We start from the raw sequence: 16,502 nt of genomic DNA on the forward strand, positions 1-16,502 counted from the left end.
TGAATTGCCAGCTTCCAAAAGAAATGTGTAATAGCTCAGAGGATGAAAATTACTGACCAATTCTGCTGATTATATGTATTTATTGTAGGTTGTGCTATAGATGTACCCAACATGGAATAAGCCAACTCTTATATTCTATTAAGAAAGAGAGAGAGAAAAAATGAAAGAGAGAAAGAAGGAAAGAATGAACAAACAAGAGGGGGAAAAAAACTCACCAATTTTTCCAAGTACACTGGAAATACATTTTTCATAGAAATAAACACATTTTGCAACATTTTCTATTTCTTTGATAAAATAAAAGGTACATAGCAGGGTGTCTGGTAACAAACTATCTCTTGAAATTGCAACAGGACATTCTATATGCCTAGTGGCCATTTAATTTAATGGGATTTTTATTAGTGCACACTGACTGGGTTATTTAAACCACAGGGGTCTTTGCAAGTAAAGGAATAATTTTAACAAGGAAAAAAAAAAAAACAATATATATATATAGAGAGAGAGAGAGAGAGAGATTATACATATTACATAATTATTCATCTTTTAAAATAAAGTGGTTTTTTTTCCTAACAATTTAATGAAATTTCACTTCAGTGAAAATATAAAAAATAATTTAGTTCCATAATTGTCATTTCACAACAGTACAATTACTTCAAGAATCTCCATAAACTTTACCACCTGAGGACTTTTTTTTTTTTTTTTTTTTTTTTTTACACCTGGAAATTAGGTCCACACTCCAAAAATTATTATTTGCTATCCTACTGGAAGGATCATTTATATTTATACCTTTTATTCTACATATTCCATATTTTCCTTTTTTTTTTCTTTTTTCTTTTTTTTTCAGTTTTCATACAAATGAGGGCAGGAAAGGGTCTGTTCATCAGTAAAAACAGCTATATATCCATAATAATCTGAAATATCCATCATGTCTTCAGATTCCTGCAAATATTTCATTGTTGTTCCAGTTAGCCTAATTTGTGATAGAATGGTTCTATATTACCATTAACACCAACAAGATTGACTCACATTCTAATTATCTCTTTTACATTGAAGCTCATTAATATTGTCACCTTCTTTCGCAAACAATCACTATGATTTTCTTAAATAAAACATACAAATTGATAATGTAATATTTAAATTTTGCAACATGGAGATTATAGAACAAAAATTCAGAAGAAAAGGACATTTTTATTGAGAAGTACTTCTTTTAGCCTTTCTAGACAGTCTATATGTCTTTCAGAGTTGGATATTATTGAATGGAGTTGATTAGCTGTCAAGTGATGAAGTAGGAAACAAGTAGTGAAACAGGATCAGACCAGAAGATGTGAGAAAAATGTAAAGAATTGTGAATTTCAGCATTGTTGTTTCCATGAAAGAAAGATTAAAAAAAAAAAACTCTTATTGCAGATAAATAAAAAAATCTTGGAACTGAAAGTACTAGGCATGTTACATAGTGTAAAACACACTTTCTGTTTCAAACAGCTTATTATTTAAGCAAATATTGCCATTTGTAAGAAACAGTCAATGAGAGTTAGGAAAAAATAGTGACATCTGAAAGATGTTTAAAATGTTTCAGACAATAATGATGAACAAATGTGTGTCAGTAGAATGGTATGTATCAGAACTGTAAATTTTCTTGTCATTTAGAGAAAACCTGCTTCTAGAGTGCAAAGTTCTACACTAAAAGAACATTTTCAGGGTTACTAAGTCAAGCATTCAAATTGTCAGGAATTTCATGTTGACATAAATAATAATAATAATAAAAAAGAATCTCAACAGTGTTTCTAACATGCACTGAAAGAGTGTTGCTTTTCAAACTGAACTTGTAAATTCAAGCTTTTACAAGGCTATTTATACATGACCTAAAGTATTTGCTTTGTCATTTTCCTCTTTCAAAAATAGACATAATCTAGCAAAACAGGGCCAGGCAGATATTTTTGATGCACGTTACCACTCCTCCACTGCAAACAATGAATAATCATTTAAAAATATTAAAAATGCACAATTTATTTATAGCAGATGAATTTCAAATTTTTGGTTGACATTGCAAAAACAGACAAATAATAACTAATAACTGTATTTAAGATTGAAATAAAAAATTTTCTTTGTGAAAAGATTCATGATGAAAGGAATTAAATTTGAAATGAGTATGAGCATGACAATTTTCTTTAAGAAAAAAAAGAACTTTTTTTTCAATTCCTCTGTCTCAGTTCATGAAAAAAGCACCTAATTTAATTTTAGATGTTGTAATGGTGGAAAACGGATGCAATGCTTGTGATAACTATAAGAGGAAAAGAGTCCTGCTCAAAACTTTGTTTTACTCCCTGATATTGCTTAAAAAACACAGAGGACTTATTTATCTTGTACTATAACAACAAGAGAGCATCACTCTGACATAAACCTGAATTATTAGAATATTTGAGTCTTGAAGAATTATTCTTGAATATAAATGTACAAGAGCACTGTAACTATTTTCTGTTTCTTTTCAAGAAAAAAAACAAGCCAGATAGTTGTTTGAATCTGGAACCTTGAAACAAAGAAGGACACTCAGAGTCATTGTCTTTTTTTTCCTGAGTTATGCTTAACTCCATCTAAATTTATTTTTTTTTTGCAATGTCCAGAAGAGATAGAAACTTAAATCTCTTAAACTAATGCAAATAATAGGGAAAATTTATTGGAAATAGATTACGGAGAGGACTGAAAAAGGAATTTTCAACAGTAATTAAATAACGGATAGCAGGTTATACAGAAAAAAAGGAACACATAAATGTAAGTAATTTGAAAATCTTGAAACTCAGGTTAATAATAGTGTATTTAACAGCATATAACAAGGAAAATATATAATTTTACATCCTAATACAGTCTGCAGGCAACAGATTATTGGTTATCAGAGGTACAGATTCCAAGTTCTACAGATAACATTATCTTCTTTTCCACTTTACCTACTTGAATGAGTCCAAAGTCAGATCCAATTCTTCCAATCCTAGCCAATCACAAATTATGACATTTTTTTTCTCTCAAAATCATCAGTTTGATTTTAAAATCAGGAAATTTTGACATGATATTTTCCCTCATGATATTTTAGCACTTCAAAATAGATAAAGAAAACCTGTCTTCTACAAATAGAGCTATAGTAATTTACCTCTGTGAAAGGCTTTCATGGAGTAAAACAGGAGTTGAGAGGAAATTTGGTATCAGTGGAAATATCTAATTTCTGCCAAAGAAGAAAATCTGCTTTTAGCCAGCAGTGCTCTTCTTTTGCCCAAGGACTGTAGTTTACAAACTGCAAAATGTTCAATTGCTTCAATTTTGTCTTCTAAAAAAAACAAAATCAAACATAATTCCATCATTCTTCCTGAAAAGGCTTATGTCAGGTAGGGTAATATCTGTTCTAAGACACATAGAATTTTATTTTTATTGCACAACTATAGGAAAGGAATACTAAAGACATGTAGAATTTTATTTTTATTGCACAACTATAGGAAAGGAATGCTATTATATATATACTATATCTATATACATATATAATATTATAATATCATCATATTATGAGGAATCCAGCATGCTAACAGGTAAAGGATATATGAAGCACAGTGTGAACACCTTTAAGAACAGAAAATCCTGACTGGGACTATTACACCTAGCTGTACCTAACACAGTGTAAAAAAAAAAAAAAAAAAGAGTGAAATTTTAAAACTTCTTACTGGCGATTTAATTGAATTTAGGTGAAGCAAAATTAATGAAACATATCAGGTGGGAGGAGTCAAGTACACATCCTCCTGTATTCTGTGGATGATGCAAATGAAGATTCAAGTTTTTGAAAGATACTGACAAGTACCACTGAGAAAATGCTTACTTTCTCAGAGTGTAGAGTGTAGCTTAGATTCAATCTCTGAAATGTATTTAAAGTCTGTGCACTAAATTTTAGGACAAAGGTTCTTACCAATTATATCCAAATAGCAGAATTAATTATCTTTACTTTGTCACTAATGTAGGTGGCACAACAAAGAGATAATAGTTTTTCTTACTCCATTGCTTGAGTCTCTACAAAAGCTTGTTTATCTGTGGAAGTGCTATTAGATGCCATTAGTGTCACCATTTGCAACACTAATAAGACAGCAGTAAATGTCCTGCTCCTCTAAGGTTTTCAATGCCCTGTGGAAAATATGCAGAGGAGTCTTTTGTGATTCAGGTCTCTAGAAGACAGATAATAACAATAATAGATACAAAGACTTAAGTTATTCCTAGCAAGCCTACTAGTATCTTCAGACCCATAAGCCAAAGCCTTCATGGATGAGTAACTAGTTCAGTAGAACTAGATGTTAAATTTGCTGATTATGCAAATCTGCTGTTCACATTTTCATTTTTCAAGCTCCCTTCACTGTCCTTTATGTTTCTGGGAAGCCATCCACCCAGGCCTGTATCTATAGCTCAAAACATAAGAATATCATCTTCCATGCATAATATAACTAATCTCTGCCTATTCTCTCTCTGTTTTGGAGTTTCACCTGCTATGTGGTTATTGTGCAAATAGAGAATTGCAGTACAAATAGTAGAAAAAGAAAATATGATTATCTAAGAAAGAAGTATGAAAGAAGAGTTGAATGATTGAGTCTCGCTTTCGGTGTATGATATTTGGACCCTTCCAACTCCTCTGAATCCATGATTTCTGAAAAAAATCACCTTTATTTTTGTATGGAATTTATAGAGTTGCAATGAGATATGCAACTAAAAGTTTGATAATGTCTCTTTCCTTGACTTTTATAAGATATGTCCTTCCAGGGAAAAATCTCTCTCAATTCAGAATCACCTTATTCGTGTCATTGCTTTTTGGCGGTACATACAAATTGTAAACAGCTATTGTCAAGGATGAAACACAGGAAGAGTAAAATTTCATCAGAAGTCTTCAACAAACACTTTGAGAACTCAGTGAGAATTGCAAATAGTTCCACTGAACCAGACTGATGCATTAGTTTCACAAAAACAAGGATGAATATCCCACTAGTTTTATGGGATCATTTGCTTTCTTTTTAATGTTTTAATAATAATAAAAAAAAACAAAAAACAAAAAACAAAAAACAAACAAACAAAAAACACATTAATCTATATGTACATGTAAGGTTTTTTGCTCATATACATGTAGGGGAAATACAATCACCTAATCGATACAGTCTCTTATTTTCACTGTTATTCAAAAACAACCAGACAAGTGTACTGTGGGATGGTCTAATGAAAAAATTTTACATGGAAATGAACATAACTGGACAAAAGCTTTATTCTTAGAAAATGCAAACAGCAAAGAAAAGGAACCCTTGTCAGTTGATTATACATGTCATGGTATAATTTGGTATAATAATGGTACAACAAGTTATAATTTATTACCCTGAATTCTCATCAAAACAGGCATGATGAACCTTTAGGAATCTTTCAGAATTTTTAAAATTTTTAAATCTTCTTGTATTTTGTTCTATTAACTGAAATTTTACACATGCAAAGAGCATCTTTACGCAGAACTGAGAAAAGAAACATAAGGTCACATAGATGATACTTATGCTTTCCTAAGGCCACTTTAAATATTATGCTATGGAAGTAAAATAGTTCAGTAAGCACTAAATAGTACAGAAGATCAATTATTAGTACGTGTGCTATGAGGCTATATTAAGTGGAAAAAAAATCAGTATTTTCAGTGTTGTGAACTTTTCTTCTGTTGTTTTGTTGTTGTTACTGTTGTTTTTCTATAGAGAAACAAGTCTCACAGAATAAATGACTGAAGTAGAAAAGAAACTAATTGCATCAATTTCTATTAAAATGATATATAATTCAGAAGACAACTAATTCTGATAACAAAACACTTTCACAGTTATCTTATTGTCTTTAAAAAAATTCTACTTTTTTTTGTATTAGCTACAGGATGCATAGAATTCAAAATACTTAAAGCTATAAATAGAATGATACGTTTCTTAATACTGGTGGAGATTCAAATTTGAAGTCTGAGACATTTTAGATTCTACTTTCTTTAATTATCCCTTGTTTGCTGTACTAGATAGTGACTAAACAATATCTTGCTTTTCTATGTTATACCATTGTAAAAATACCTGTGGAAAGAAAGACCCAAGAATGGGTATGACTAATCCCCAAAGAGTCTGTTAGTGCACATCAGTTCTCCCAGTTTTTGGCCTTTTTGCCTGCTGACATTTGTTGTTCCTTTTTAAAGCCATTAGCAAGATACAAAATGTAGCTTCTAATACAGTGGAAGTCCCCAGTGACAGAAGAACATGACAAATCTGAAAAGGCATTCCTTGCTGGTTTTAATACATCTTGTACTCTAAAAATTGTTAGAATATAGTCAATTGAATTGAATTGAATCTTTCTGGATCGGTAGCTTCCCCCTAACGCAGGAATAGTACATGAACATCTTGAAGATACCTTTGTTGTTGCAAATTAATATGAAGAGGAAAGTCAAAACATTTTAGTTTCTTTCTTTTCCTTCTTTGCAAAGATCAGTCAAATCTGGAAAACACACAAGCTTATCATGTGTAAGAATACTGATAGAAGGAATTAGGCATATAACTCTTAATAAAATCAATGGGAATTAGAAGTGCAAAAACAATCCGGTATGATTTTAACACAGGTCCAAAATATCTCTCTCTTCAGATCACCAGGAACTGATAAGAACTGCATTTCTAAGAATTTACATATTTCAGTAAAGGTCCCAGGAGTCAGCTCTTAAATCAAGCAACAAAATTACCCATACTATGAATATGTTTAGTCCAAATGCTACTTCTCTTTCAGAAGAAAAATAATAATAAACATAATAAACAGAAAAAAAAAAAGTGCCACATTTTACTGTGTAAATGGACATGAGATGGCATTAGGTAAATTGAAGATAGGTAAACTTACAGAATGTCAGTTTCTACAAGGTAACAAAGTGCATCCCTGCTTTTACTTCGTAGAAAGCCAGGTATATTACTGCCAGCGACAAACTGTTTTAAATTAAATGCATATGTGAATGTGGATCAATTAATGGAAAAATACAAAAATACTTAGTGAAATCCTTTCATCAAGAATATCAGAAAAATAGTATGGAGATACACTTACATTGAACATCTGCAAAATTACATCAGCACTGGATGAAACAGAAAAAAGTCTGGATCATTCTTCAAGGTCCCAATCCAAAACCACACCTCTCACAGAGGACAAGAAATTCCAAGATAGCTGTTGGTTAAAAACACAATTGAAAAAGCATGCATCATCAATGAAGGCCAATTTCTGATTCTGTTTGAGAAGCATTAGTGGAATTTTGAAAAATAGTGACATTCAGTACCCTGTGACCACAAGGTTCTTCAGTAAAACAAATATTTTCTCTGCATAGATTTATATAAAAATATCATATTCTTATGGAGCAAAGTGAAGTAAATGAAGTGGTATATCTTTTTGATGTTCAGAAGTCACACCAATAGTAGGTTGATCAGGAGACTATTTCAGAAGCTTAAACCAAAAAGTATTTGTTAAAACATACATTACTGGAAGCAAGGTATATAAAATGCGAGACAATGTAAAATTACTATGAAAACGAAAGGTATGTGGTCAGAATATAAGCAGTAAAGTAAATCCCTAGTGGACTAACAAGATGTCTTTGTTAAAAGAAATCAACAAAAGCAACAGAATATATGCAAGCAAAATAGAGTCAAGGTAGTAAGGAAGATGTCTATAGGTCTAGTACATGGTCAAAGAAAAAATAAGTGACATTTAGCTCATAAATAACCAATGAGATAAATTATATTCAATAATACTCAAATAAGTAATACTAAAAGTAAGTAAAATACTATCATGTAAAATAAGTGAACTACTACCACTAAGATTTATCTTTCAAAAAGGAGAAAATATTAGTTTTATAGAAAATGAGTAAAAGAGCTTTGGACAATTAGGAGGTAGTCATGACTTTGAACATGCTTTCTACTGTATTCAGGGTATTAGCTAATGAACATACTCAACCAGTTAGGAGTACAATTAATTTGAAAAGTTTAGAAGAATCGGAAAGTACCAGAGAAAATTAATCCTACCAACAATTGTAAAGATAGAAGATTAATCTTTGAGAACAATTAAGTTTAACTCTATTGCTTAAGAAAATATTTATAATGTTAAGACTTATAGAAAATCATATGGTCCAACTTTTAATTTTATAGTAGGGCTTGAGGAAACAGAGACAAAAGGTATAACATATAATCACCAGCATTATCATGCAGGCAGCAGGTCTGGAAACGTTACAAAAGATAGTTACATTTTATCTCTTGACAAGATAAGAGAACATGACATCCCTTTTCTTTGTTCTGGATCTGCAAAATGTCCTCCATTTATTCATTTTCATTCTCCAGTAATAAAGAAGGAAAGACAGGACATGGGAATGTGTTTTCTTAACAGATCTTTCAATAGTTTGCTATCGAAATAGAAAGCCTGAAAATAACCCATAATTCCCTAAACTAGATAGAGTAATAATATAATCTTACAAGTTTGACAAATGTTTGTTTCTTACTGGAACTAACACATTTCATGAAATTTACCTGTATGTGAATATTTAGGAGATTCCATTTGCAGCATTTGCCTAACAGAGCAGATTAAAAAAACTTGCCACGAGTTCCATATGCAAATATGTGTTGTTTTTATGTAGCATCATGCAAAAACAGTGGTAATACATTTAGCTAGAGAAAATGTGAAATGAAAACCAACATAAGAAGAACATAACAAAGACCAATATAAATGAAAATTCAGAGAAAAACTGTAGAGAATACAGTGTACAGTAGAATGCAATGGTATGCTCAAGGGTCGTTGTTACACCTGCACTTAATTAAACATGCTACAGAAAGATTTAAACTGGGTCAAACTAACAAGGCAATTAAATTTAGAGGTGATACTAAAATTTGTAGATACTGAGAGAGCAGAGGTTCAGATCTATGAGAAGGAGAAAAAATATGAACAGAAAATAGCCATGGAGATGCAAATGGACACGTTCATCAGGGAAAAAATAATAGAAAACAAATACATGCTATATTAGAGCTATCTATGAAAAAATAGTGATGAAAGGAGTTAAAAATGATAATGGGCAGTAAATTAGTATAATGTTGAAAACCATATTCATAGCAAGAAATGTTTGTTATGATCTGGGACCTGTTTGAAGTTAGGGGTCATATCATGGTAAAGGTGTTAAAAAGCAACTTTCTTATGAATAAATAAATATAAAATATTGTAGGTAGACCTTGGTATTCTGTTCTTAAGCGTCTATAGTTGAAAGGAGCTAAGTAAGGAGCAGCAAAAATTATGAAGGTACTGTAGCAATCCTCATATCATCAAAGAGATAAAATGCCTGTACATAAAAACAACAATTAAATAATGGAAGAATATAACAATTAGACAACACTATTAGGGTGAATGACTTCATAGGCTGTTCGTTGAAGTTAATTTAAAAAAATGATTTCTGAATAGAAGACATCATAGGCTACATCAAGAATAGTGACAGAAATCTATCTAAACAGAAAACATATATGAGAAACAAACAAACAAAACCACTAAACAAAAAAAATAATAAAAAACATGTTCTGAAGTGCTGAAAGGTTTGGCAGAAGACAAATCAAGATAGAGTAATAAGTATTTTCTGTGTGATTGTTCTTTTTTTTATTGACAGAGTGATTTTAAGGGAAATACAAAATACAGTATTGTAATATACTGATTAATGTAGAATAACAAATTGAAGGGAACTTGCTTTCATAACATACATTTCTTTATCAGGACACTACAGAAAAACAAAACCTTCTCTTTGCCTTTACAAAAACTCTTATACTCTGCACCCTTCTTGCTGATACAAATTGTTCAAATTTGTTGAACAAATGCACATATTAAAATTTTCAATAATAATGTTGTTATGTTTTATTATCTCCACTTAGGAACTTACTGAAATGACTAGCAGCAGCAGGGACCTCTAAGAACATGTAAAAATGTTACAAAAGAAGTAAGAAAAATAGAAGAAATAGGAACAAAAATCTTAAATTTTCTTAATATTTCTTGAAACATGAAAATATAGAACAATAGGGAAAAGTAGAAATAATTCCATAAGCTTTAACTTACTCTGAGAAAACAAATAAGACTGATATTCACAAATTTAAAAAATTAGTATAAGGAAGACAAAGTCATACCAGCAGGGGAAGGTGAAAGAAGAATGAGAAACAGGAAAGTATGTAGTAAGAAGGAAATAAATAAATATCACATCAAAAGTGTCAAAGAATGAAAAGAAAATGCAAAGATAACTGTCTGAAGAGAATACAGTTGCATTTTTGCTGTGTAATCTGAGACTCTCCACTGGATGAAGTTGAAATAATTCTGACAAGAAGGCATGTAGAAATTTTAATTTAAAATTTGAGGAAGGTTATCGACAATCCATTGATGATCATCGTAATCAACAATTTCTGCTTTTAGAAAAACTAGAATTCATATGTAATATATAAGCATGTTATGTAGCTGCTGTACTGAAAAAAAAAGAGAATGAATGGATGTTAACTATATTTAAAAAAAAAAAAAAAAAAGCTCTGTGAGTTTGCATAAAAGGAAATTGCTGTCTGATATATATATATATATTTTAGAAATACAATTTTTTTTTTTCAATTCTGCAATTATTGGAATTAATGCAATTATATCTTCTAACTGGATTTCCTGTTGAAACAGTGCTCTTTCTTCTTCTCGTAAACTTAGTAGACTTTGATTTGATTGATTTGAGGACAAAATGGACATGTGCAACTGATAAATTAATACTAATGAATTCCAGGGTTGATGCTTCACCTATAAATTTTTACCACTTCTAAAGAACATATCAGTAGGAAATATTCAGGCAACAAAGCAGTAATTTGCTACTCCAATGATTTCTTGCTCAAAAGACCAATGCACTCAATAAAAACTGAACAATTCAGAATACTTCCAAGAGGATACCTCACATATTGGCAATCCCTGCTTACCAGTAAGTTGAAAATAAAATGTGGCTCTCTTCTTATTGATATTAGATTTGCTCACAAAGTGATCTGACTTCTAACAGAAGTGTCTTGATTTTACAGAGGCATTTATTCCTCCAAGGCACTCACAGTTTTGTAGTTAGTGCCCTTTATTGTAAAAGTTTCCACTATTATTAGCATTATTGTATATTGTCCATAATTCGGTACAAAAAATTTACTATATTGCAGCATTTTGAAATTTGGATTAAGACTAATTTCCTTCTAAGGATGGGCAATGTAAATTTCACAGAATCACAGAATCACAGAATCGTAGGGGTTGGAAGGGACCTCCAGAGATCATTGAGTCCAATCCCCCTGCCAAAGCAGATTCCCTACACTAGGTCACAGAAGTAGGTGTCCAGGCAGGTCTTGAATATCTCCAGAGAAGGAGACTCCACAACCTCCCTGGGCAGCCTGTTCCAGTGCTCCATCACCCTCACCGTAAAGAAGTTCTTGCGCACATTGGTGCGGAACTTCCTATGCTGCAGTTTCTGGCCATTTCCCCTTGTCCTGTCTCCACACACTGCTGAAAAGAGTCTGGCCTCGCCACTCTGCCCCCCACACCTTCAGTATTTACAGACATGGATAAGGTCCCCTCTCAGTCTTCTTTTCTCAAGGCTAAACAGACCCAGTTCACTTAGCCTTTCTTCATAAGGGATATGTTCCAGGCCCTTCACCATCTTTGTGGCCCTCTGCTGAACTCTTTCCAAGAGATCCCTGTTGATGAGGCCTTACCAGGGAAGTGTAGAGGGGGAGGATCACCTCTCTCGACCTGCTGGCCATGCTCTTTTTAATGCACCCCAGAATGCCATTGGCCTTTTTGGCCACAAGGGCACACTGCTGGCTCATGGCCAACTTGTTGTCCACCAGGACACCCAGGTCCCTCTCCGCAGAGCTCCTCTCCAACAGGTCACCCCCCAACCTGTACTGGTGCACGCAATTATTCCTCCCCAGACAAAAGCAAGACTCTACACTTGCTTTTGTTAAACCTCATCTGGTTAATGGGCCTGATTCACCCCTTAATATGGTTGGCCCTTTTCACTGTCAGGGCACTTGGCACATTTAGCTTGCCATCAGTTCCCATAGCTTCACATTCATCCAGCTTGAGCACTAATCCTGAACAACTTCGGAGTTGGCTGGAAGTTTATCATTTCCGCAGTCACAGACCTCCTGTTTAGGGATCCAGGTTCCTAGAGCTCATAATTGGTGTAAAAGATAGATTCCAAGTAGGTATTAGATGCCTCTGCTTTATCTATATCCCTGTTTGTGAGATGACCAATCTCATAAAGTAATGGATCAATGCTATCTTTGGTTCTCCTGTTGCTATTATGTACTTTAAAAGCCTTTCGTTGTCCTCAACAGTATTGATCAGCTTAAATTCTAATAGAGTTTTGACTTCATGCATTTTCTCCCTACAATGATGAACAGCATCTCTGTAGTCCTCCCATGTCACCTTGATCTTGCTTCCAGCTGCCACACACTTTCCTTTCCCATCTAAGCTACTGAAGATGATTCTTACTCAGCTAAGTCAGGATAAATATACATTTGATCATTACATGTTATTTTGAATGTCCCAAGTCCAAAAGCTTTTTTATTTGACAGAATTTCTCCCACTATGAAAGAATATGAATATTTTCCAGCTTCCTGTTTCTTAGATCACCACCCACTGTTGTCTCCACTGTGGTAAATGCCTTTTTGATGTCAACTTGTAAAATCATTCCTCAAAAATTTCTTCATTTTAGTTTGGCTCAGTTTAGTACTGTTACATTTAGTGTATTTGATATCTGCAAAGAATATGCACAAATGAAAGCATCTGTAATTCTAATGCTCATAATTTAGGTCTGCTTTATGCTGTTAACCAAACTTAATAGCATTTTCAACTTAGAAAATAATTTGTTGAACAGAAAGCATTGTAACTTATAATGACTCTTTAGTATGAAAAATTTAGACTGATGGAATTAGTTGAATAATGACATTCACTTTCTTTCTAGTGTAGACTTGGATAAGAAATTACCAGAGGACAGAGTAGTACTCTTTTCCAACAGCATATATTCTGCGAATGTCACAGTTTTTGAGTGAATTTCTCTGTACCATAGTCTTCCAAACAAATTTATGAAAAAATTGAAAGTGTTTGGCTACATAATTTTTAGCTACATAATCACTGGCACTGTTTCATAGCAAGATATATATAAATGTATATACATATATATATGTGTACATTTTTTATGGTAGTTGAGTTGAAAAAAAGAAAGAGATTTAATAATCTCCAGTTTTGAAATACAGATTTGTTAGGGAAAGTTATGTCAGACTGATCTGTGTATATTTATTTACAAATATAATATGGAAGTGCCTGTATGTTTGTTTAAGACTGACTTGAGAAAATTCAGTTCTAAAACAGGTGAAGCCTTTTGGCACATGAGATCCCTGTAGGCTTGTTAGGATTTCATCCTGAAATACTGGTTATAGATTTTCTTTTTCACATGTGTTCTGAAACCCATTGAGTCTCTGTATAAACCAAGGGCAATTATGACCATAATCCAGACACAATCCTCCTCCTAGTCTTACATGAAATGGAAAATATTTTAAATTCAATAATAATGTTAAAAATCTAGTCACTACAATATATAGCTACAGATCATGCAGGTTTAAATTACAAGCTAATCCTATGATCTTGATAATAATTTCTTAGCTCTGCTGCTTTTTTTTTTTTTTTAATTTATCTTAGAATTGATGTATATATTTTGACAATACATTTGCATTTAGAATAAGTTTACATATTTAAGATTCCCAGGCGATTCTAATTATCTCCTACGATTCATTTTTAAGATATTACAGTAAATCAGCTTTTAAAAAATTATGCAAAACTGGATCCAAGGATTTTGTCAGTGAACAGTGAGGAATGGCATCTCTTCAAAGAACAGGGAGCCATGAGTGATAGTATAGTTGGCAGGTCATGGGCCACTCCAGTCAGGAATCACAGTACTGCCTCCTCCAAAGGGGCAGGGTATGCTGGGGAGCAGCTGAAGCAGTTCCTCCAAGGCATCAGGCACCTACATGGAGAGCAGTCAAGTCCAGGCTTAAACATCAGCCTGAAGGCAGGGGTCAAAGTAAGTCCGGGTGAGGGTATACTGCAGGTACAAAGAAGGTAGGAGATGAAGCTTGGATGACAGTTTGTGAACGGGGCTGGGCAGCGCAAGGCTGTAGGGAGCTGGAGATTGGCCCTTCTGGGGCATTGTTGGGGCAGGGATTGATGGCCCTGGAAACAAGGACATGAAGTGTTGACAAGGGCAGCCACAAAAGACTGGTTATGGCTAGTAGGGCCTGTTAATGTCTCCAGAGCCCTAAAACAATGCAGAATTGTGTTATTAGAAAATGGTTCCAGTAATAGCACTTAATATTGAATTGAAAATAATATGTAAATCATATCAAATCATATTTTTTGTAGTTCAGTTAATCCAAAAGAATAAAGAGAACAGCAGAGATAGCTGGAATAAAGAATTAAATTTAGTGAGATAAAAATTGTGTAGTCTAAACTAGTTACTAAGGCACTCCTTTTCTAGTCTATGGAAACCACCAGTTGATCCAAAGAGAGTAAGGCTATAGTCCCACGTGTCTGTCTAATTGTGACTGCTTGACCATAATCTACCTATGACTGTTTGACTTCATATTCCATCTTACTGGTGCAAATTGTTTGCTTTGCCTAGTACCAGTGCACTAGTTTAAGATCAAAACAAGTAACAATGTCATTAGAAGTCAATAAATAGTAGTCTCAGGCAAAAGTCAATGATTATCTCATGGAGTTTGGGAACAAGAAACTTCATTAGCAGCTAGCCGTTAGACTCTCTCAAGGATGGAAATGTATTGTCTGATGGATGTTACCTATCTTCATAGACTCTGAAGAAATTCAGATGTCATGTGAAGACTAGATATCAAACCCTAGGATGGTAACTATTGGGTAAAATGGAATCTATTTAAAATGTTTATCTTAAATGCTTTTCTTCTTAAAAATCCTCAATATTTTACAAAAATTTCTCATTTATATGTACATATACTTTAAAGCAAAAATTTTTTATGATGAACAGACAGTGCAGAGAAAGGAACAGGTGAGAACATTACATTTTAGTTTACTTTGACCTAAATCCATGTCTTCTTGAATAGCTGTACTAATTTCTACATGAATGTCTTCTCCTATATAGATTTGATCCCATTATACTGGAGAAAAAGTTATTTTCATTTCTTTTTGCGCCAAAACAGTCCTACGTTTTCTTTCAGTTAGCCCCATTGGATAATGGTTTAGGGCAGTGAGGTTAAACTAGCTTCTTTTTCTCACTTTCTCTCACACTCTGCTCAAAACATTAATCACAGCAGGGAATGGTAACATGGAAACCCTGTTTCTCCTATCTCTGAATTACAGCAGGGACAAGATTCAAGAAATGTGCTGACATTCAGTCTGTTACAGGAGGAGCTTAGTCCACACTCACTGGCGGTTCTCTTCTTAAAAGAAACTTCTTGTTCCCTAAACCAGAACGTGATCTGAATGAAGTAGATGGATTTATAAGAATATAAAAATTGTAATATACTATCATATAAAAGAAGCCATCTTAATCATACACAGAAGCAATTCCTCATATAGAGGAAACTGTAGCTGTTTTATCACTTTTCCTCTTCAAGTAACATCTATATAAGAAAGGCCATTTACAAATCTTATGTGATGCGTTTAGGAATGATTTTGAAAAAGTAAATATATATATAAAGATTACTTGTCAAAACCATCAGGTCACGGTCCATGGTTTTTCAGAGCTCAGATTAATGATTTCTCCAATTTGAGAAGAAAGAAAGAAGTTTTAAACTGCTAGTGCTTGCATTGTTTCTTGAGAACCTCTCTAGTCATCCAGAAGATGTACCTTATTTCCCTACACCAGAGATCAAGAAAGTGACAGTCCTTAAGGACAGCTCTGAATAAGTAGAGTTCTGCTATTGCAGTGAGAATTGGGATGAGTGCAGTAAGAGAATTCTATATTATTACAGATGTACTAGTTTAAAAAAAAAAAAAAAAAAAAGTTTAAGATACAGTATCAGATAAAACAGAATTCCACTGCTTTAAAATAAGGATCTGGGGAAAAATAGGTTCCAGGAAATTTCTACCTTTTAACTTAAACTCAAATACAGTAGATTACTTAGTAATGACTGTTGTATGGCATTAAAAATTTAAATAAGTTAAACAATACTCATATTCATAATTTACAAATTCATAACAAGCTATAAGACAGTCAAAAGAGATCTTTGTTTCTAACACTAAGGCATCTATTCCACTTAGTGCAAATGTTAACTAATCTGGTTGATTAAACTTATTGAAAAACATTGTTTTCTACCATTTCAAACATGATCAACATGATTCTTTTTTCACGTCTGAAAAATCCCACCAGGAAAAAAAAAAAAAAAAAAAAAAAAAAAAAAAAAACAGAAAACAGA

This window comes from Phasianus colchicus, chromosome 6 (assembly GCF_987193195.1).
Source record: "Phasianus colchicus chromosome 6, bPhaCol1.hap1.1, whole genome shotgun sequence".
NCBI classification, from domain to species: Eukaryota; Metazoa; Chordata; class Aves; order Galliformes; family Phasianidae; genus Phasianus; species Phasianus colchicus.